At 43.6% G+C, this 22230-nt stretch overlaps 1 protein-coding gene across 4 annotated transcripts in view; it reads left to right on the top strand.

Moving 5' to 3' along the window:
- NEDD4L (NEDD4 like E3 ubiquitin protein ligase) overlaps nucleotides 1-22230 on the top strand; it is a 347734-nt gene that overhangs the window by 100454 nt on the left and 225050 nt on the right. The window contains exon 1 of one of the 4 annotated variants that reach the window (XM_090037861.1): nucleotides 17170-17289. The exons of the other annotated variants lie outside the window; for them this stretch is intronic. The gene's annotated coding sequence lies outside the window, so the exon portion shown is untranslated. Of the gene's footprint in view, nucleotides 1-17169; nucleotides 17290-22230 lie in introns of those variants that run through there. 4 annotated transcript variants of the gene reach the window in all.

Here is a 22230-nt window from a genome sequence, read left to right on the forward strand (position 1 = left end):
AATCAGCGTGGAGCAGAAAGGATGTCTGCTTTTGAAGTCTCCAGGTCAGAGGATGTTATCTTGAGTACCGTGGCTGCATATGACAGCTGTTACTGAGCCCTAAACGAAATACTGCAGGGACAACCTGCGGGGACCTGGGTTAGCCACCAAAGGTTGATGTGGTGCCTGCCGAGCTCGCAGCTTCTTTACCCCCGGTTTCACTGCACCTCTGCTGGATGCAGACGGGAAAGGAGTAGCCAGGAGCAGACAGCTGTGGCAACAGAGACTAGAAGTGGTGGGAGCAGATGGTGAGGGCCCTATTGCTGGCCCCAGACAGCACCATTTTCCCCGCAGCTTTCGGTTACCAGTCTGATGTCCTACTTGTTGTCCAGACACTGACCTGCCCACTGAACTATTGTAATTTTTGAGTGCGTGTATGCTCTGAAAGCCAGCATAACCCATTTAATACCTAGTGTAAATGCTGTACCCTTTTTAATGCCTGAAGAAGGGTGATTGCACCCAAAAGCTTGCAAAGAACTTTTTTCCAACTACTCAGTTGGTCTAATAAAAGATATATCACATCTACCCAAAGAACCATGCCTGCCTATGTCCTTAGACCGACATGGCTACAACCAAAAGCCCAGTATCCTTTTAAATAAAACTGAGTTGGCAGGAAACCCTGAGTTACCAGGGCTCTGGTAGCACGACGGTGTATGGTACTGGTGTTCATTCTCACTGGTGTATGGTACCAGGAGAGTCCAGGAAGGCTGACCTGGTACTCTTTTGCTTTTGAGGATGTTCACAAAAGTGGTGCCACAGCATTGAAACCCACTGATGTTCAGCATGTCCCCTGGCCTTTTCTGACTAGGTATCTGCCAGTGTGTACTACAATACTTTATTTTTCTGGCAAATACATAGTAGATAGTTGAAAGAAACTACTTATTGAATTCAGTGTGGCCTCCTATCCAAAAATTGTTGGTGGTGGGTGAGCAGGAGACACGTACACAGTTCAGAATGTGACTGCTTTAAAAATGTAACATAGTTGAGCCTGGGAAAAGTCAAGATGCTGTAACTGATATTATTGAAACTGTGTCCCAGGGTGGTGCTAGAAGGTACAGGTACTGGTGACTCAGTATTCTCGGAGGTAAAACAAAGGGCAAAATTTCATGGAAAATTTTAATCCTGTTTCTGAAGAACCTGGGAGAAACGCATTACTTCAGTTTCCTGTTGCAATGGTGGACCAGAGGGAATTTGCAGCCTCAGGAAAGAGAAAAGAGAAAAAAACACTTGTGGATACCAAGCAAGTTCTGTTTTTGATGTCACATGAGACATAAATATGAAGCCTCCCAGGACTGTGTTACAAGAATGTTAACCTTTTGTAGACGAACGGTTTGCTCTGTTCATGAGATCTTCAGTACAAATCTTTTACATCTGGTAATTTCAGCAACTTTTCATTTGGGGCACATTCAACTGGCTTGCACTGCCTTTATCAGCACTGAAAACAAAATGCCTGCTTACTGCGTTTCTGAGGCTTATTAAATTAAAGCAAGCTGGCATTAACAGTCCTTTTCAAAGCAGTTGTCTTTCTTTCACACTTAGTGTCTCTTACAGTCGGTTTTGAGACCTTGTCTCTGAAAGGCGATTTAGGGATTTTAGAGGGAATAAATATAGTAAATGGCATCTCTGCATCACGCTGCGAGGCACCGCAAGTTGCGTAAGGAAACTGTCATGGCCAAAATTAGTGAGGCAGTAGTAGAAGGCTTGTTTATATATACCAGGGGGAATTTATAATACCCCCTGGACAAGCCGTGGCTCCGTCCCGTGCCTGCCCCACCCTGGCTGGGCAGCGCCTGCCCCAGACCCACTCTACTCCTCCCTCACTGCGGGGCCTTCCTCTGCCCCCCCCTTCTTTTCCCTTCCCCCTCTTCTTCCACCACACCAGACTTTCCAGCTGCCCTCATCTCTCCAACCTGCTGGGCTGGTATCAGAAATCAGATCGGTATTGGCCGATAGGCCTCCTTAAAAATTGGCTGTTGGTACTGGCCCCCAAAATCTCTATTGGAGCACCACTATTGTGGTTTATTGCTAATAGTGGGCCCAGATGCAGAAATGTGGGTTTCTGTGGCCCTTTCTATTTATTAGTGCCTGAAGAGAGATTTTCTTTCTGGCATTCCACAGCTCTCTTTATCTGATGAGATGAAAATACATTGTTGATAGCTGAGAGCTACGTGACTAAAGCGTAACAAACATAACAGTAAGAAGTAGCATTATGTTTAATTTTTTGTTTTGGGGTCCATCTTCTGAAGGTGTTTTGCATAGGTCTCTCTTTTGGGCAAAGGCTGTGAGATGGAAGGAAGGGCATTTTGTTCCCAGAAGCCCTACTCTCTCAGCTGTATAGGTAGTATGATAAAAAGATATTACCAGGTGACTCCTGCCCGTCATTAATTTCAAATGCAATAATTGATGGGGAACTCCTCATCCTTTTTATAGAGTCAAATTAAAATGCTTCTAAAATTAGGCTATACGAGTTTAGGGCTGTTTCAGCACTACCAGTTTTTTTCAGGCTTTCCCATGGCTAACTGGAGCAGGTGTAACAGCAGTTAGCTTTTATTAGGCTATTTTGCTGCCAGGCAGTACACCGGAGTTCTGGTTTCTATTGCTTTAAATGTCTGTGGTGTGTATTGGAATACATTGCATTCTTCATGTGTTAATCATCCCATCAGTGAACAAAAGCAGTCAGGCTCCACCTGCCCCAAACTGAAATCCTGATGCACATGTAAGATATGCAAAGGATTTCAATGCAGACTAGTTTAGCCAAGGGGTTTCTCTGTCTCAGTACCACTGGCTCAGTTAATTTTGGCTAGAATTAAGAGCAGGTTATAAGCACAATTCAGCCTGCTTTCAAGTATGGCCATCGCTGTGAAAATACATTGCCCAAGAGTTAGGGGTTGGTGACATTCATCTTGTTGCATTGAGGCCTGCCACATATTCAAGGAAAATCTACCCAAACCAAACCACATGCTGGTGGAAATTGCTCGAGTTCTTAACGGGCTTTGAAGTCATTGTCTAACTCCTGAAATTGTATTTTTGTTTTTTTAATACTACGATTGTTGATTAATTCCGTCCAAATAAAACTTTGATTTTTGCATGTACAAATATTTGCCATGGTATCTCATTTTAAGCCCATTTTGTTTTTCAGGGCAAAATGAGCACTGCTTCTGTACTAGGAAAAAAATGGTGCACTTTTCTGGCTGTGCCTCAAGTTTTGCTTTAAATGTATTGCCAACAGCTGTCAATCTGTGTGTTCATAGCATGCACTATGAATCCATAATGGAGTAACATAGGGGCAGGGTGGTGTGCTTAGCTTTCATGTCTCTTCTTTTAGAAGCATGTTAGATCAGCTAAGTGCACAGGGTTTTTTTGTCTTCAGAGATTGAAAATAATAACTGTTGCAATGAAGCAGGGGGGAGAGATGTCAGGATTTGGAAGGGATGATGACACTCATCACAATCATTATTCTCCCCTGCCCTCCCCAACCCACCCAAAGTAAATCAAACCCTCTAGCTTTCTTTTTGATTGGCTACTTTTTGGCATATTGGGGTAAAGACAACAGGCTGCTTTAAGGCTTAAGGCTTTTATTAAGCACCAGTATCCCTCTAAAGGATTGTGTGTGTCGATACAGTATCACTGAACGAGGCTCAAATTTCAGTATGTGATGGAAGACTTTAACTAACCTAAGTGTATGTATGCTAGGTTTCAGGGGGACTTTGGGGAGGTTGCTTCTTTATTAGTACTTATAGTAGAGATGATATCTTTTAGTAAACCAACAAGATTTTTGCAAAAACAAATTTTTACCCCATGGCCAGACTGGGGGGGTACAGACTGTGGAAGGCTTTTGCCTTCCTCTCTAGTGGAGGGCATGGCATCTCTACTACGAGTCCTGTTGCCTTTTCCTCTAGACCAATACAGCTGCAACCTGAATACTTTACATTTATCATAGGTTGCTGCTTTTGCCTAATTTTCATTTATGAGTTGAGCAGCTATAACATGCATCCTTGACCTTTCCATAGTTAATACAATTGAGTAGGTACTGATTATGCTATAGGCACCTTTAGAATCTGATTCTATAACGTTCAGTATTTAAATACTCTTCTCTTCTTCAAATTACATTTCTTGTAGTTGCAATAAAAGCAAGATGCAAAAACAAGAAAGAGGAGATGCTGAAAGCAAACAGATGTGGAGAAAGGACAGAAGGACCTAATTTTTCATCTGTTCCACAAAGTAAAAGCATAGCCCTAATTGTCTTGAAATGTCAGGTGACTCTTTGTTGTTTTGGTTGTTTTTTAGAGCAGCGGTTCTTAACTTTTTTTTGTATCAGGACCTGTTTGTAAACATCAATTGCCAGTCCTGACCTATTGCTCCTCACTTCAGCCCCGCTGCCCCCTGCCCCCAGTGTGTGGGCCATGGGGTGGGTGCATGGGACTAGGGGAATATGTATACCCCCCTCCCCCAAGGGTGGTATGTGTCTCCAAGCAGCCCTTCGCAGGCTGGAGCTGCCAGCCTACAAGGGAAAAGCCATGGTTGCTGTCACGACGCGGGGACCTAGGAGCGGCCGTGATCTCCCTAGCGCCCCCTGCCATGCCAAGTAGGTGATTCAGCACCCTCTCTCTCACCCGCCATGTCTTGGTGTCATATACTTTTATAATGGAGGCTGCCTTATTGTCACCTTGGACACAGTGCTCAAGTATCTCCTGTCCCCTATCCTGATTGTACTGACCTCGTGCACCCCAGCCTTATGGGGCTACGCGTGCCTCCAACCTCCCCTTTAGCACGCCCCAAGCCTCACAGATGTGCCGGACGTTCTCGTGTCTGTATGCTCGCCCCTTCCTGGGGTCTCTCAGTACACACCCCACCTCTCTCTGGGGTCCCTCAGTATGCACACTCAATATACTCGCCCCTCCCGGGCTTCTGTTTACACTCTCACCCCTTTCCGGGCTTCTCTCTTGTAAACGCCCTCTCCAGGGTCTTTTCAATATAAGCGCCCCTCTTCCAGGGCCTCTCCAGTATACGCACCCTTCACGCCCTTACTGTATACACGCCCTCTCCGGGCCTGTCAAATGTACGCGCAGCCCTGTCCGGGCTCCTGCCCACGCGCTCGGCCCTGTCTGGGGCCTACGTGGTGCTTCTCACGCCCCTTGCCCTCTCTGGGGCCTACGCCCCATTGGGCAGAATACCGCCCCCCCATGGGGCCGGGGTCATGACACCCCACAACGTCGCGCCTCTCTCCGGCGCTCACCCGCAGTGCCAGCTCCGGCACCAGTTGCTGTGCCCCCCCAGGGCATCCAGGAACCCCCACACTCCACTGGGGAGCTCCTATTGAGGCCTCCTCCGTCCCCTACAGCCTCTCCCGGTCCTCCCATCTTTACACAAATAACACCACAGAACCATAAGCCAATCGGCTGTAACAGAACAATAAGCCTACCGGTTATAACATACAACCCAGTCCCACCAGTCTCTCCTGCCAAGCCTCCCAGGGAGGGCTCTCTCTACCCTGCAACGTGATGCCGCTACTCGTTCTGTCGGTCTGCTTGACTCAGCTCTTGCTCCTCTGGCTGCCAGAAGGGAACTGCCAGCTAGGCTTTGGCCTGGGCTGCTTATAAATGCCAGGCCCCGCCCCCTTCTGGTCAGGTGACCTGCTGTGGTTGCCCCAGCAACAGACACCTGAGCTGCCCTAATTTCTTCCTAGGAATGGGGCACCCGAGTGCCCCCGTGACAGTTTCCCACATTTTTTTCCTTTAAAGGACAATCCATTTTTAAAGTTCGTTGATCTATTTTTAAGTTTGTTTGTGACCCTTTCATATATTCTTGCAACCCACTTTTGCGTCATGACCCATGGGCTGAGAAATGCTGTTATAGAGGATTTTGCGTAGTGGGAAGATAGTTCAAGTCTTTTACACAGAGGAGAATAATCTCTCCGATGAGATGCATACTCTTTTGAAACTGAACTCATGTCGTGCTTCCTCAGTCCACTTTCTGGCTGCACCAGTTGGATGGTCTTTATATTTTAGAGACCATTATGACCTAGAATAACTTTTAAGATGAAAATTTGCTTTTGATCATAAATAATCTGGCCTACTCACCTGAACCATGCACACCCTGAGCCTTTTCTCTTCACCTGCCAGAGGACAGCTGCAGTATTGTTAGCTCAATAAGCCAGTGTACCCAATCAGTTTACTACACTGTTTTCTTGGAAGTCTTACACTGGCAGAAACGCCAAATTAAATTAACTCTACCGTCATGCAAAAAGCCCCAGTCTTCCAAATTCAACTAGTGATTTCTGGTCAGTTCCTTATGATTATCATCTTCATGCATATATCCAAAGAGGAATTAATAAATTGGCTGCTTTGTTTCTTACCTCTTTAAAATAGACTACAGTCTGTTTAAGTACATATCCTTTGGATGAAAGAAAGATGCTTCCCTATCTTTGCAGCATGCACATATCCAATCTTAATGTAAAACATACTCATTAGCAGGCAGCCTGGTTTTCTCTGACTTAAAAAAATCCCCAATTTTCAGTTAAAAAAAGTAACCCCAAATCCACATTTTTTTCCGTGATTTAAATGAAACACCACTAATATATATAGTGGTGTTCTACATTTTTTCATGATTTAAAATGAATTTGGAGTTACTTTTTTTAAACTGAAAAGTGGGGATTTTTTTTAATTGGAGAAAACCAGGATCCCTGCTCATTAGGCCCATAGTACTGTCAGGGCTGTAGCATGAGCAGCCCTGAAAATCATAGAGAAGTAGGGCTGGAAAGGACTCCAGGGATCATCTAGTGAGTCCAACCCCCTGCCTAAGGCAGGATCATCCCTATCCAAACCATACAATACAATCCATAATCTAAACCCTTCATAAAACTACCAACAATCCTGACGTAATACAAGACGTAACACTGTAACTTGCCACGGGCAAAGCGGGGGAGCCACAGCAGCCAACACCCTGCTTATATAAAAGTTTGTTAACATACACTCGAGATCCTAGGTAGAGGGCCATGCCCTCTGTTAGAGAGGAAGGCAAAAGCCCTCCACAGTCTGTACCCCCACAATCTGGCCAATCCTTCCTGATGCCAGATACGGAGATCAGTCTGATCTGGAGAGGGGGGAGAAGACTCTCTAGCCAGGAGACTCTACCTGGGGCTTTGGAGTCCCAGCCTTGGCTGCAGCCAGTACCCAACACCCTGTTATGTAACAGAAGTGGAGAAGTGTGGCAGCCAAGCCCAGAAACATGGGAAATACTCAGACTAGAACATAAAATAACCAGCTCCTATCATTTTAAAGAGTTCTAGTAATATCTTTTTGATAACTGTTTCCCTGTTGCCATTTCTCACATCAGTTAGTATGCACTTAACTGGAACTCATTTATTTTACATTTTAAGATTGTGCATGCTTAAGTAATGTCTACATTTAAGCAATATGCATTGCAGTGCAACTAGCTTGGGGGGTGGGGAATGGAACTTTGTGTTATTCTGTTAGGCAAATTGTACATTCATTCAGGAAGTTTATAGGGGAAGTATACAGTATTTGCCATTGTAGTTTGGTTTGAATTTGCAGGATGCTTTCAGTCTGTTCCAGTTTCTACGTGGTCAGTGGTTATAGTGTCTGGTGTGCAGCAGTGGGCCTTGTTCTATAGTGACGTGGGGTGCTTATTCCTTATTTAGAGCTTTGTTTCTGGTGTGTGAGGCTGGATTGTGGACCTTATCTGGACTGTGATCCAGCCCTGTGCCCCTTCTCCAGCTCATGGGGCTGGATGAGTTTGATGCCCCTGATTTAGATCTGTTTGGCCTATTTAAATCCATTGTTTCTGTTTCCAGTTTAGAGTGTTAGCGTGCATGTGTGTGTATGTGTATGTTTTTAATGCACTATTTTTCTCTTGCCTTGCTATCGAGGCACCTGCCCACGCCATTTTCATAGACCACACCTCTTAATGACCCTGATCCAGTTACACCCTGAAAGGTTTACAAGTAGTTTCCCCCTGGGTGGAGCATTGCTCACTGGGTGGTGTGAAACTGTCCTCTGGGGAATTGTTGATCTCAACCCTACACCGCACCCTGTTTCCAGCCGGTGTATTTTGGGTTTCTGCTGAGCTGTGCATTTGACTGAGATGGCAGAATGTGATGGGAATCTCAACAGGGAAAAACCCCATTTAAACTTATTTCAGGAATGAGTGAAGTACCACTTCATGACCATCATTCACAATTCCATCTTTAACTCATTGCTGTATCCTTAGTTATCATGAATAGCACCTGTACCGTTGTTTATGGGCATACCTGCAATGGCTTAACCATTGCTCATTGCGCTTAGCATAAACTTTTCTAACCCCTTTTTAGTAAGAGGGTCTTTGATATGAGTTAACTACTTTTTAATGAAAGAACCCTATCTGGTCTGATGACTTGTGTTTGTTTCCTATCTTCTTTAAGGCGATCCTTGCAGATCCTTGAAGAAAATACTTTTCCTTTTTTTATTTCCTACTTTTGCAGATATTGTGATAGCACTGCAAAATATGTTCCTGTTATTAAATGCACATCACACATCTCAGATTATTAGTTAACCAGTCCTACACATTTATCAGTGCAATCCTTGAATTGCTACTTGGAGAGTGATGTACCTTCTTCTGGTCAAAACCAAAACTCAGCAGCTCTGTTGCAGAGATTTGCTCTGTCCTGTGTGATTTCTCCTTTCCCACCATCTTTGGGGGTATTAATGACATGTGCAATTGGTTTGGGGTAGGCTCACAAGGGCGGTGGTGCTCTCCCCTACCCTGGGGGTCTTCAAGAGGAGGTTGGATGGGCATCTGGCTGGGGTCATCTGAACCCAGCACTCTTTCCTGCCTTTGCAGGGGATTGGACTCAATCTACTGAGGTCCCTTCTGACCCTAACATCTATGAATCTATGAAAACCTCAAACACCCTGCCAGCCTGCAAGGTGTTTTTCTCCTTTAAAGGAGAATCTATTTAAAAAAAAAAAAATTAATCCATTTTTTAAAGTTTGTTCATGGCCCTTTCATATGTTCTTGCAATGCACAGGTTGATCTAGTCCAACTCTTTCTCCAGGCAGAGACATCCCTGTTTAATCCATCTCAGTCAAGACTCTAACCTGCTCTTAAAAACTTCCAAGAATGGAGATTTCCCAGCCTTTCTGGGTAGCCTGTTAACCACCCTCACAGTCAGAATGTTCTTCATAATGTCCTCTCTACATTCCCCTTGTTGTAATTTAAGGCTGGTCTTTCTTGTCCTGTTCCTTGCACCCAGAGAAGTATTGATCTGTACCTGAAAAACAGCCATTTCTAGGCTCCAGCTCAAACTTACTGAGAGTTGGTGAGGGATTCTCAGAATCTTCTGTTCACATGATGGTTTTTCTTGTCTGTAACTTTCTAATGACAGGGTTGAACTAGCACAAATAGATTTTTCTTAGGATGCTTTCCCAGGAATTCAGATTCCCTTATCTTTTAATTCAGTGTTCTTATTTGAATTTGTGTACAGCCTAGAAATTTAAATAAACATGTTAAATTCCTTGCCAAAACTAGAGGTGAGGATTTAATTTTCCTTGTAGCAAGTGATATCAAGGATCTCCCTAAAATAGAGCAAGAACTGTATCAAATGTATGTACCACTTCCAGAAAAGTTTGTAATGAAGTGTAAACACAAATTCTGTTACTGATAGCTGGTAACATGAACTTTTCTGTTTTTCCTGTTCCAGTGCCTGAAGGCTAATGCTGATGTATGTTGTAGATGTACTTTAAATCTCTATCCTTGTCCATTGCTGAGGTACTTGCGGTACTTTATAAAGCCTATAAAACAACTGCAATACGTCCTAGAACTTCTGTATAGTGGAGGGCAGCAACATTTTAAGCATCAAAAGCACACAAACAGTTATTTCTAATTGTTTGAAGGTGGCAATAACTCTTTAGAACACAGCTTAATAACTCTGATAGTTTATTTTTCCTGGTCTGATTGAATGCCACTCAGTGTTAAGCTCTGTAAAACTTCAGGCTTCAGTCTTAACAAAGAAGCAGTGCAGCTGTGCTGTTTAAACCGTAAGGAACTACACAGATTTCAGAAGTGTCTAACACACAACATATACCAAAGTTTACATTAAAACATTATTGTAGTTTTTCCTCTGGCTTGTTGTAATGCTGCAGTCTGTTGCACACAATAGCTTGTACCTTTTGAGATTTGACATAATTAAATCAAATTTTACCAGTGATAGTTGATATTGCAGACTGCTTGTCCTAAAAAGTAATTAGAGCTAGGTATCAAGTAGACCTTGAAAGCTTAAAGGGCTAGTTTATTAAAATGCAATAAGCATCAATTTGTCAGGTGGAATTAAAAAGTTATGAGTTAAGGGCTCACACTGCTGTTTTTTTTTTTTCCCTCCCAGATCTGTCCCCTCATGTTGTTGCTTTTCCAGCTCTTGCTCCCTTCAGTCATTGCTTGAATAACCTCTGCCCTTGCAAGCTATTTCTAGTGGCCCCTGACCACTCTGACCCTCACAGATTTCTCTCTTCTTGATGTAATTTTATATTAAAAGCGTAACAGTGCAGCTTGTCCTCTTCTAATACAGTTTCACTCCAAAAAGATATCGACACTGACAGCTTCCAGTCTCATGGGGTCTCAGTCAAATCCTTACCAGCCTAACAGATTGGGCCACTGGAGAGAATTTAGTTGCTGGGGAGCAGATTCTGCCGTGTGCTACCGATGTGTGCTCTGGCTCCTTCATTCTTTCTGGTTACTTGCTTCATTTGAGGACTTTCAGCATTCACTACAGTTGGAGTAGAGGTCAGGCAATGCTATGAGTCCTTTTGATCATTTCAGTTTATGATCTGGAGTGCTTGCTTGCAGCCAGACCAGAGGGTCATGAATTGCTAAGTAGCGAGAGGGGATTCTTGATTGGATTCTACTTTGCGTGAGGGCATGGTATGGGCACAGGGTAGGAGCACTAGCCTAGAGCCTTGTTCAGCACAGTTCAGAAGGCTTTGTCATGCGGGATGGCTGCAGATGTTAAAGAAAAAAACAAAACCTGGCACTTTCAAACTTGGCGCACTCCCATGCTGAGCCTAGCACTTGTCCAGAAGAGGCAGTGCCTTAGTTGGACCCAGCCTGATATCTGTATAGATCAGGTGCTTTAGTGGGACTCTGTTGGTGCTTTTATCTAATAGCTGATTGACTCAGCTATTAGATAAAAGCACCAAGAAGCCCTGCTGAAGCACCTGATCTATAGAGACACTGTGGAGCTGGGTCAAAGTACGATGCTGCTGCTCCTGGTTAAGTGTTTTTTGTTTTTTTTGTTTTTAACATCTGCAAGAAACCTTAAAGCTTAATGGTAGTTGGAGGTGGATTCCCCAAGTATGAGGTGGTACCTGGTAGGGCTTGCTAATATCAAGTCTCTTATCACACTGCCATTTAGCTTACTAATTTTTAGCAGTTGTATTGCAAGTGATAGGCACTCAGCATAAGCCTTGTATGACCAAGAGAGAAATGGTAGCTTTCAGTGTGAACTGAAATGCATAGCTTATCTGGATCTTTTGAGGGAAGAGGAGGATATGGAGACAGGGCATGGGCTGGTTGGTAGAAGGATGAAATGTCATTTGGTTAGGCTACTTGCAATTTCTTTAGGTGTAATATTTAGTATTCAGAGCATCAATTATTTAGTAATGGCTCTATTTAACAAAAAATAAAAGCCTAACTTGTGGTTCATGCAGTTGTTGGTTACTGACTACCAATAATTTGAGATAAAAGAAAATACAAGGAAATGTATTATAATCTCAAAACCCATTTTGGGAACAGCGCACTCATGTAACCTTCCAGACCACATCCTAGTAATAAACAGTTGTTCCCCACTAGGAAACCAAATGAGAAATCGCCTTTCCTGCCAAGAAGGAGTTCTCAGTAACATGCTTATTGTGTTTTAAGGAATGAGCATTTTACCAGGAGTGCTTATATAAGATCAAGGGAGCTTAAACTTTTGGTTACATGACTGGATGAAAGTACAGTGTAGTTCCTAAGTCATTGTAAAAGTTACACCTCGAAATATGTATCTCAGACTTTTGAAGGTGGAGGCTTTTTGAACAGTTGCATTGCCACATTTCTCAAATAGGGTTACTCCCAGAGCAGAATGCAAGAGTAGCTTCAAATGTATGACATTAGATAGCCTAGAGCAGGAATCAGAAGTATACGGCCCACAGCAGGTGTCAGGGCCAGGCAGTTGCCCTGGACACCTCTCCTCCCCTTCCTCCCACAGGCTATGGTATGGGCACAGCTTCCAGCCAGTGGAGAGCTTCAGCGGGGCATGGCAGCTTCTAGCTGGTCCCATGCGGCAGCTAGGAGGCAGGTGTGGGGTAGGGAGAAGCAGTGGCATGGGCACAGCTTCCAGCTTCTGGGTCTGATACAGGTAAACAGGCCAAGCCCTGTGTCACAATGCGTTGCTGAAACCACCTGGCCCATGTCCCATGTCAGACAAAAGCCAGGTTGTTTTGGTCTATGGCTTGTAAAGGTGGTCAGATGCCAGCCTGGCATACAGGTCACAAAGGCCTGGGTTGTCACATCTTGAAGAATATTTTAAAAGAAGGCAAGGTTTTTTTGGGTAGATGTGACATCTTTTGTTAAACCAGCTGAGTAGTTTGGGAAAAAGTTCTTAGCAAGCTTTTGAGTGCAATCACCCTTCTTCAGGCATTGGGAGTCTCTGCTGGTTCGAGACTCCAAGGAATGAGAGAAGCCAAAAGTGTGACTGGAGGTCAGTGAGAATGTAAATAGGTGGAAATTAGGAAAACAGAAGGTAGAACAGGGAAGGAAGGAGGGGAAAGCGGTGGGGGGGAGGGGAGCCAAAGGTGAGTAAGGGAGTCTCTACAGTAATAGTAATTCAAGGTAGAAAAGAGGCTGTCTGTGAAAAAGTAAATAGCTGGAAATTAGGGAGACAGGGCAGAAAAGGAGGGGAGGAAGGAAGTGGTGGGGGGAGGAAGAGAAGTTTAAGAAGTCACGTCTGGCAGGTAGGTACCTGGTGAGTCAGGCAGGTTGTCATGTGTCATAAAACTATGTCTCTAGATTTCTGTGAATATAGAAATGTCTATCAAGTCCATGATTTTTTGTATCCAGCAGACTTATGAAGTGAAGTTCATAGGTTTGTCTACAAAAGGTGTTTTTAAAGTTCCCTTTGAGGATTAGAACTGAGAGATGGGAGAAGTGTGGCCCCACAGGTAGATGGATATTGTTGTCTTTGATAGATTTCCGGCATGTGTTCATTCTGGTGCGCAGTTGCTGCTTGGTTTCTCCTACATAGTTTCCATCAGGGCATTTGTTGTACTGGAAGAGATGTATAACATTTCTGGAGGTGCAGGGGTGAGATCCAAGAATGGTGATGGTTCTGTTGTGGCGTGTGGGTATTGTGGGAGTGGTGGAGATGTGTTGGCAGGTTTTACATTTCTTGTCCTGGCATGGTCCAGATCCATTGGGTATGGTTTAGGTCGTAGTGAGTTTGCTTCTGGTGATGAGGTTAGCAAGGTTTGGTGCTTGCTTAAGGGCTAGGATGGGTGATTGTGGAAAGATCTCTTTAAGAACTGTGTCTCCTTCTAGTATGGGTTACAGTGGTTTGAGGATTTTCTATTTTTGGATGGAAATAGGAATTTCTAGCCACTGCTGAAACTACATTTTACGTTCAGCTGGCATCCTTTGACATGGTAGTTTGTTTTTTTTTAAAGGATGTTTTCATTGATTGAGAGTTTAGGTTTTCCTCCTGCATCATTATTTTGAAAGTTCACATACCCCAGCTGGCAGGTACAGACACATCTGTGCCTGACATGTGAGCAGCACTCCTACCAGCCAAGGGAGTGGCCTCCCACCCAACGATTAAATCATCGAGTCAATGGTGCACTGCATACTGTAGATGCCTGACGAGAAGGTTTCTTGTCTGAGGAGTTTGCACAAAATAACATTTTTCTTCTGACTGCAGATACAGCTTTCCCTGGTGTGGAATTTCCCCACTTCAACCTAAATCTTTGTTGCCCAGGTTAGAGAACTTGGGAACCTTTTAATGTTAGGGCTTTAATAAGCAGCTTTTCATGTTCTGGACTCTGGAAAAATAATAGAAAAAATTCATCTTTGTTACCTCACTTAGATTGCTATTGAACTTGGATCCTTTCTTTTCTTCATGTGCTTTTTCTTTTAGAAGCCCTGTTACGTTCCCCATGGCTGTTCAAAGCCTAAGTATCAATTGTTCTCTCTTCAGGTTGAGAACTAATCTTCTTTCTTCATTACAGTCCATCCTCGCCTGCCATGATATTCCCAATACTACAGCTGATATCTCTATAACAAATTTGTCTTCACAGATATTCTTGACCTTAATGTCTCATCTCATCACTCATAATGATCATTCAGTCTACAGCCTGTTCCTGCAGAAAAATATTTTATTTAGCTCTGTGATGCATGGTGAGTCTAAGATACTCTGAATCCCGTGTCTTTGCTTCAAACTGTGAAACCCTGTGAAAATGTAGAAGGCACAGTGTTTCCTCTGTGACATATTCTAAACCCTTACATGGAAACTTCCCCAGAGTGGGAGGAGAGGGAGATAGAAAAGGAGAAGGGATAATGCTTTTCCTTCCAGTCTTCCTCATGCGGAATCTCTACTAGTTAAAGCTCAACTAATTTTTGCCAGGAAGAGCTGTGGGAATGGGACAAGTGTCCATTGGTGGTAGCTTGGCATCGTGGAAACGTATTGTGAAAACGTTATAGTGATAGAAACTTAGAGGAACAGTGGAGCAAGCATGGAGCTCCTGCACAGCTAGTTGTGGTGTGTCCTTGGAGAGCAGCCGCAGGTTTTGGGCAGGAGAACGAGAGACATTATGTGTAATTGCAGAGATTTTTCATTCACTTACTTGTCTGTCATTTTGCCCTTGATTGAGTCCTATAGAAGCTTTCCATGACATACTCTTGTGGGCAGGTAGCCATAAAATTTAGTGTTCAGAACCAAAAGTGTACATACTTGGGATTTTGAGACAGGATGAGTAGAGATGGTTTTAAAACAGTCCAGGGCCAGATTCTCTGATAGTGGAAATCAGGGTAGCATTATTGATTTTTAAATGGTAGCATGCATACATGTTGAAGGCTTGGCTCAAAAAGATTTAAGGGTCTCAAGGCAAAGAAAACCAGGCTACAGAGTTTTAAGAATTGTTTTTTTAATAAATCTTTTGGTTCTTATGTGATAAGTGATAAAGGTGAGACTGGTGAGAACATACTTGTTTAATGGCCTTGAGTTTTCTTTATTTCATATCTCTGCTATTTTATTTCCCCTCCAATTCCTTTCATGTGTTCCGATGATAATTGGTATTAGCACATGAAATATCTCTTTGTACAGTAGGAAAAAATTCAGCATGCACTGTTGCCCCTGTGTGAGATGATTTCAGACAGACTTTGGATCCCTCTTGTCAGCATTCCACACCGTTCCACTGGCGAGATTAATTAAGGAATTATGTTCAGATTTTTTTCCCTTGTAAAATTGCTGATGGCATGTTGCTTATGTGGGGAGGTAGGATGACACTCCATTTCTCTTTTTGAGCTGACTGCCTCAGCAAAATGAGTAAGCATCATTAGGGCTTCTTCGTAATGAAGCACATGCTAGAGTGTGCAGGTATGTGTGTATAGTATTAGCCCCTAAATATTTTAGGAAAAAGTGAACTTTGTGTTCTAGTACCTCACCAGAACTAGTCTGTCTTAAATGTTGACCGGGGAGTGCAGGACTTGTTTGTTTGTTTGTTTGTTTTTTAAGTGCCAGGACGCTGGGGCCAAGCAGGGCAACCGTTGACGGGGCTGGGGGAGCAGGCAGGGGATGGGGCCTGGCGGTATATTCGTATTTCCATATATTGTCCCCTTTTTTTGAACCATGTGAATTTCTTAGCCATATTGACTTATACAGATAAATGATACACTAGATGATCTCTGTAGGTCACCCTTTAAATACACATTTAACTCTTCTAGTGTTCTAGATTCTCCTCTGTCTGGACAACTAGGGTGAGTCCAGATGAGTGCAGCTGTGCACCACACATTTGGGCGTTTCCTGTACTGGTACCTTGCAGAGTGGGGGTGCCCTTGCCAGTAGTCCTGGGGAATCAAACATCCACGCTTGTCTGGATGTGGCCCTAAGTAGTGTGGAAAGACTTGAACTCTCATCTCATGCTCTTGAACTATTCAGCTAGGTTGGATAGGTGGATTCAGTCTTTTCATTGCTCGTCTACAGTTTCTGAAGCTCAAACATCTGTTTTCCCTGCCCACAGACTAGTGACTAACTCTGGTCCATTTGTTTAAAGTTTAACAGACCCATTCATAATTCAGCTGGCATTTTAGGGTCTGTTACAACAACTGTAACCCACTACCCAGTAACACAGGTGTTATCCAGAGTCACTATGTTTGACTGTATCTGATCCCAAAATTACTAGTGTTTCTTAGGGTTGTTGGTTATAGCTGTCTTCGTCTGAAGACATAGTTGGTCTAACAAAAGATATCGCATCTACGCAAAGAACCTTGTCTGCCTAGCGCTCCTTAGCTTGCTTATCTTTTCTTTCACTTGTTGTTAAAATTCCACAGTAATTAACACTTACGAAGAAGCAGTGGGCTGAAATGACACAGGGAAAACTTAACTCTCTAGGCAAAGGCACTTGTTTTCTGAGCAAGAAGGTTCATTTTTAGTTCACCTTTAGGCTTACGGCTTTTTAAAAATTTCCAGAGTAAAATTACATACATTTTTAAAGCTCTTATCAGTCGAAGTGAGAGGGAAAGAAGCTGAAAGATGAAATGTTGTTGTAACTTCCCCCCCGCCCCTGCTCTCCCCTGGCCCCCAAGACATCTGTACCTTTCTTGTGCTCTTGAAGTATTTCTGTGGTGGAAAGAATAGACAAATACGACGCAGGGGTTTGTACTATTTATTAGAACACAGCATTTTAAAACAACAGCCTTGGAGGGTGGAGACACTGTAGGTGGAGTTTGATGCATATATTTTCTTAACTCCCTCCTTTACCCACAGGCATTTGTTTGCAGCTGTCTTTGATGTGAGTCATCATTATAGTTATCAGCTTTTTGAATAACTCTAAGTTATGTTAAAGCCTTGCTAAATATCTGGAAGCGCCAGCTGAGGTATGAGCTTCCTTTGGAAACTGGGAGACTGAGAGGAAAATAAGACAGAGTCCAGATTTATGTTAATGTTGTAGGGAGTTTTTAAAACTCTTGGATACAGTGAATTGCTGATTTGAATGATAAGTGAAGAATAAGGTAAGGGCATTTTATTTATTTATTTATTTCCTTCCAGAAAGTAACTGTTTCTTTATTATTTTGACTCTTCTTTAGCCATAATATCTGAGACTTGCGTAACAGTAAGAACAAAATCTGCCTTGTTTCTATTCTGGAAGTACCCATATGCATGTCCTCTGACACACGCATACGCATGAGGAGATACAGTTTGTTCTCCAAATTAATTCCACTGAATGGAAAGCGCAAAGTATAATGGATAAAATGATGTGAAATGTTTGAGATGATACTTCCTGAACTAAGCCTGTGACTGACTCTTTGTATTGTTTTGTGCAGCCCAACATAGGAAATGCTCACAGTGACATAATGGGTTGTTTTTGATAGGTATTTGGTCTCGATAAGCTGCTATGTTTAACCTGTCGTTTTTACTTTGTCCACTAAATTTTTAAACTTGCCTTGTAGCAATTTTTAAAAGTTCACTAATAGTACCTTCAAAATGGTAAATGTTTGGTGTGTCTGCTTCCCTCGTTTCTTTTAGTTTTACCCTCCTCCACACACACGCATGAGATCCACCCCAAAAACAAAAATGAAATTTGTGGTTAAATCATTCCGTAAAATATTTGTTTCAAGGAGCTTCCTTTCCTGCTAAATACAATCAGCTTGCATGGTCGTATCACTACAGATAGGGCTGATGCTTCAGAGAGGCATACTGAATAAATCTTTAAAGCAGGTCTGGTGAATGTTAAGTACTTGAATTGGTCCTCTACAGGCAGTGGGTGACAGTGAATATTATCTTCCCTTTACACATGGAAGGAACAAACACTGGAAGGCTAAGTGACTTCATTAAGGCTCTAAAGCAAGGTTGGGCAAAATATGGCCCATGGGCCAGAGCCAGCTTGCCAACTGATTGGATACAGCCTGCAGGCGGGCGCCCACCAGTTGACTGGAATCGGCCCACGGCTGTCTCGGCAGCACTCCACGTGGGGCAGCCCGTGCTGCACTCCTGCCTGTGTCTGACAGCCCCAGTAGAGTCAGTAGAAGGTATCTGGGAGCTGGAGCTTTGTGTGCTGAGGCAGGAGCAGCCTGGCTGCAGCTTCGTGCCTGCCTGGTGGTGTCCAGCATGTACCCTCATGGCTGGCACCCTTCCCTTCATTACCTGCTGCCTGGAGCAGCCCAGCAGAGGCAGAAGGAGGTAGAGCTGCTGGAGGTGGAAGAAGCTGAGCAGCACCCAGCTGCTGCAGCTGCAGTGGGAGCAGCCCCACTGGGAAGTTGTGCACACTGGTCAAGGCTGGGGCTGGGGCAAGCAGGCATAGGTGGGAGCATGGCATGGGCTGCCCCAGCAGGAGCGGGTGGGTCTCAGCCCCACGTGGAGCTGCAGGCTGGGACCACATTTGCACCGTCTGGGTGAGCTTTGCTGCACATGCCCCACCCCCTCCTCTACACCCCCAGTTGGCTCCTGGGACCTAGAGTGCAGGCAGCCCCCCATACACATGTGCACCAGCCTTATACCCCTCCCCCACGATATAAAAGAGCAAGACTTTATTTTGAGCTATTATGCAATTGCCTCTATATACACTACAGTAAAAACTCTGTTATTTGGCATCCCCTGGGAATGGGGAATGCTGGATAACAAAATACGCCAGTTAATGGAGCATAGGCAATAGCACAGGCATCTTTGCCTGTTCGGGCTGCTGTTTCTCCTGCTGCATCCGGGGTGTCACCACCCCTCCCGGGGCATTGCCGACCCTCCCGCGGGCCCTGCTGTGCTGCAGACCATGGGGGCTTGGCAGCGCAGGCTGCTTTGCCCCGGGGCTGTCGGGGCTTGGAGAACTGGAAGTGCCACAGCGGGTACTTTCGGTTTCACTTTACCTTACAAGCCCGCATGCCGGTTAATAGAACTTACCGGCTTGTAAGGTGCCGGTTAATGCAAGCTTTTACTGTACTAACAAAAACATAAATCTGGACAAACATTTTTTAAAAATCAAATTAAAATATAGTTCATGTTTGTTTGTAGTATGATTTTTTTGATCTATAATTTGTTAAAATTATATCTTCTAAAAGATTTTGTGCATGTGATCCTCGACAGCTCCCCACAACTCCTTAAGTGGCCTTTCTGCCAAAATATTTGCTCGCCCTGGCTCTGAAAGGACTCTGTGAATGCCAAGGCCAGAATCCATGAGTTCCCCTGTGTCCCATGCCACCCCACTTCCACTTCTGTTTATCCCTTGTAGAGGGGCTGCACTGGCTTACTAGCAAAATATAAGCAAGGAGGTTGGCCTTGTCTCTTACTTTCTCTGCACATAATCTGCATGTAGAAATCAAGAGGCTGGCAAAGAGTTTTAGTGATACCAAAGGCCCAATCTGAGGAACTGAAACCACTTTTTAAAAAGGAAACATGACCCCCCTTTCCCATTGGTAACCCCCCAGAATTGGAGCATGGGGAATTGCAGGTGAGAGATTGGAGAGTGTCTAGGAGAAGGGGACAAATTACTCAATGTCTCTGAGCAGAAACCTGAAGTTAACTGTCACGTGCCCTATTTAAATGTTATTTAGGTTTTTCTGGAATAAGCAGAGAAGTGTGCATCTGAGTGAGTAGAAGGGAACTTGAAATCCCTATTCTTTGATGAAAAATGGCCTAAAGGCGAAATCAGAAAACCACCCAGGTTGTAACCTGAAGCAGGTATCACGTCAAGTTTCTGAGAAGTGAACCTGGGATGTCACTTCAGGGAATCCCTTTCTGCCCCCATCTCTGAGTACAGCACACTGGTCTCGCACTAGCCAGAATGCCTGGAGCTGCTGGCTAAGTTGCTTTCATGCGTGCAGGAGAAGACAGAGAAGGGGGTGGAGGTGTAGGGGAGCACAAAGGAATATGTCTGCACTGCTATCAAAACCAAATTGGCAGTCACGCTTAAGACTTCAGTTTTCTTTTGAAGTAATAATGCTGTTTTGATAGGTGAAGTTCCCTTTCAGATGACAGGCTTGGTATGAACTCGCTTGCATAAGTGATACTAAATTTTATTTTGGGGAGGTAGCTGCAGCATTTTTTTAAAAAAAAAGCTGCTTAGGGCTTGTTATTCTTCTTGCTTTCTCACATGTCTGCTCTCATTCCTCTGTCCTTCTAGATATGTTTCCTTTTTTTTTTAAAATGAGATCACTCTTATAGGTAGAAGGTGACAGGAGATAACAGCTGACATACGAAGTATTTCAAGACGAACTTAATAAACAGAATGCTGGCCTTGGGTGACCCAGATAGCAAAAGCAGTATTTCCCCCGCTTGGCTTACCTCTACAAGATCTGAAATGAATACAATTTGTGTGTGTGTGTGTGTGGGGGGGGGGGTGTCCTTGTGTTTTGGAGCCTTTCAGCGGTTCATATTTTCTCTTTTTTTTTACAGCTGCAAGGGATAAAGACTTGCCTTTTTTTTAAATGAAAGCTAGACATATATTTGTACAGCTCTAGGGTCAAAGGTTTAAACTAAAAGAGGAAAAAAAACAATTAATGTGAGATTTGGAGGAACTATAAGAAACAAGATAACGATGCATATGTTAGGGGTTTCTAAAGCTTTGGAACAAGGTTACTCAACATCTCAAAGCTTTTTCTGGTGCTGTTTTCCAGAGCCCTTGACGGTCCCTCTTTCATTTAAGTGTTGTAAACAGAGACTTATTTAGGCACTATTCTTAGCCTGGATTCTATTTGTTCTTGCTCACAAGGTCTCTTATCACATGTTGCAAAATTTTGTTAATCTGTGCATGCTCTGACATTCTCTTCAGGTTTGTTCAAGTCATTTCTTGATGGATTAGATTAAGCTTTGTTGATTCACTTGGGATGCTGTGGGCAGACATTTTATAACTAATCCATTCCCGTCCCCCCTTCTGTTTCTATGGTAGAAACTCAACTTGTGTCACCATTTTGAATGATTGAAAGAACAAGTCTCAACAGGAGAAAGTGATTTCTTATTGTCTACGTACTCTACTGTATAGACATGTGTTGAGCAATGCAATTCGTACTTATGTGTAAAGCATGACATATTTTCCTGATTACCACCTACCCCCAAATGAGGCACATGCCTTGTTTTGGGAAGGGTGAATCTTGACTGCTGTTTAGCCAAAAATGCTGGTTTAACCCTTTCAAAGATGCTGCCAATTTAGCAGCAGTTTTGCCTAGTGCCAGTTTGGCAGCTGCTGTGAAAGGGCTGAAACTAACTGTGATGCTGCAGACGGTACTCTGCCCTTCCCTCTCTGTGGTCGTGGAGAGAAGCAGATCTAGTGGCAGCCAATACAGTATTCCTATACTTCTGTTCCAGCACAGAAATGAGTTTCCCTGCTTAAGACATTGGGATCAATCTTGGAATGCTGATTCTTGTGGGAAAGGTGTACATGGCATGTGAGTAAATACAGCAGTGGGGGTGGGGGGAGGGCACGTGGATCTTTACCTACTGCTATCCCAGATTACCACACCAGCATTAATGGTTCATTTTATGTAACAGAGTTTTGTATAGCAATACATATTTTCTTTCTGAGCTTTATTCTTCATACTTGCCTCAGCATTATGCATGTAGTGGCTCTGCTCATATATACAGAACCATAACTGAAACTTCTCTTATCCTTATAATCCTAAAATAAGTATCTTTTTCATCTTTGAGCATGACAAGGAAGAATATGAATCAAGGAACTGTGTTACTGTTTATTCTTCTGCAGGTCTTTTTCCTATACAACATTTCTTGCTTCATTGAGCCCAGCTTGATCATATATGTATGATTCAGCCATCTAGTCAGCAGTCAGCCTCTTGATCAGGTGGGCCTTGCTTGCATGTGCAGGATTTTCTTTGGTTTCCCATCATCTGTTTTCTCTCCCCACCATTGCAATCCTTTTTGTTGTAGATCAGCCCTCTTCGTTGATATAAATCTCAGTCTCCTGCCTTCTTTTAGTCTTAAGATCAGTCTACTTTGCACCTACTTTTTGAAGA

Source organism: Crocodylus siamensis, chromosome 3 (assembly GCF_052110815.1).
Source record: "Crocodylus siamensis isolate JL-2025a chromosome 3, ASM5211081v1, whole genome shotgun sequence".
Classification (NCBI taxonomy): Eukaryota; Metazoa; Chordata; order Crocodylia; family Crocodylidae; genus Crocodylus; species Crocodylus siamensis.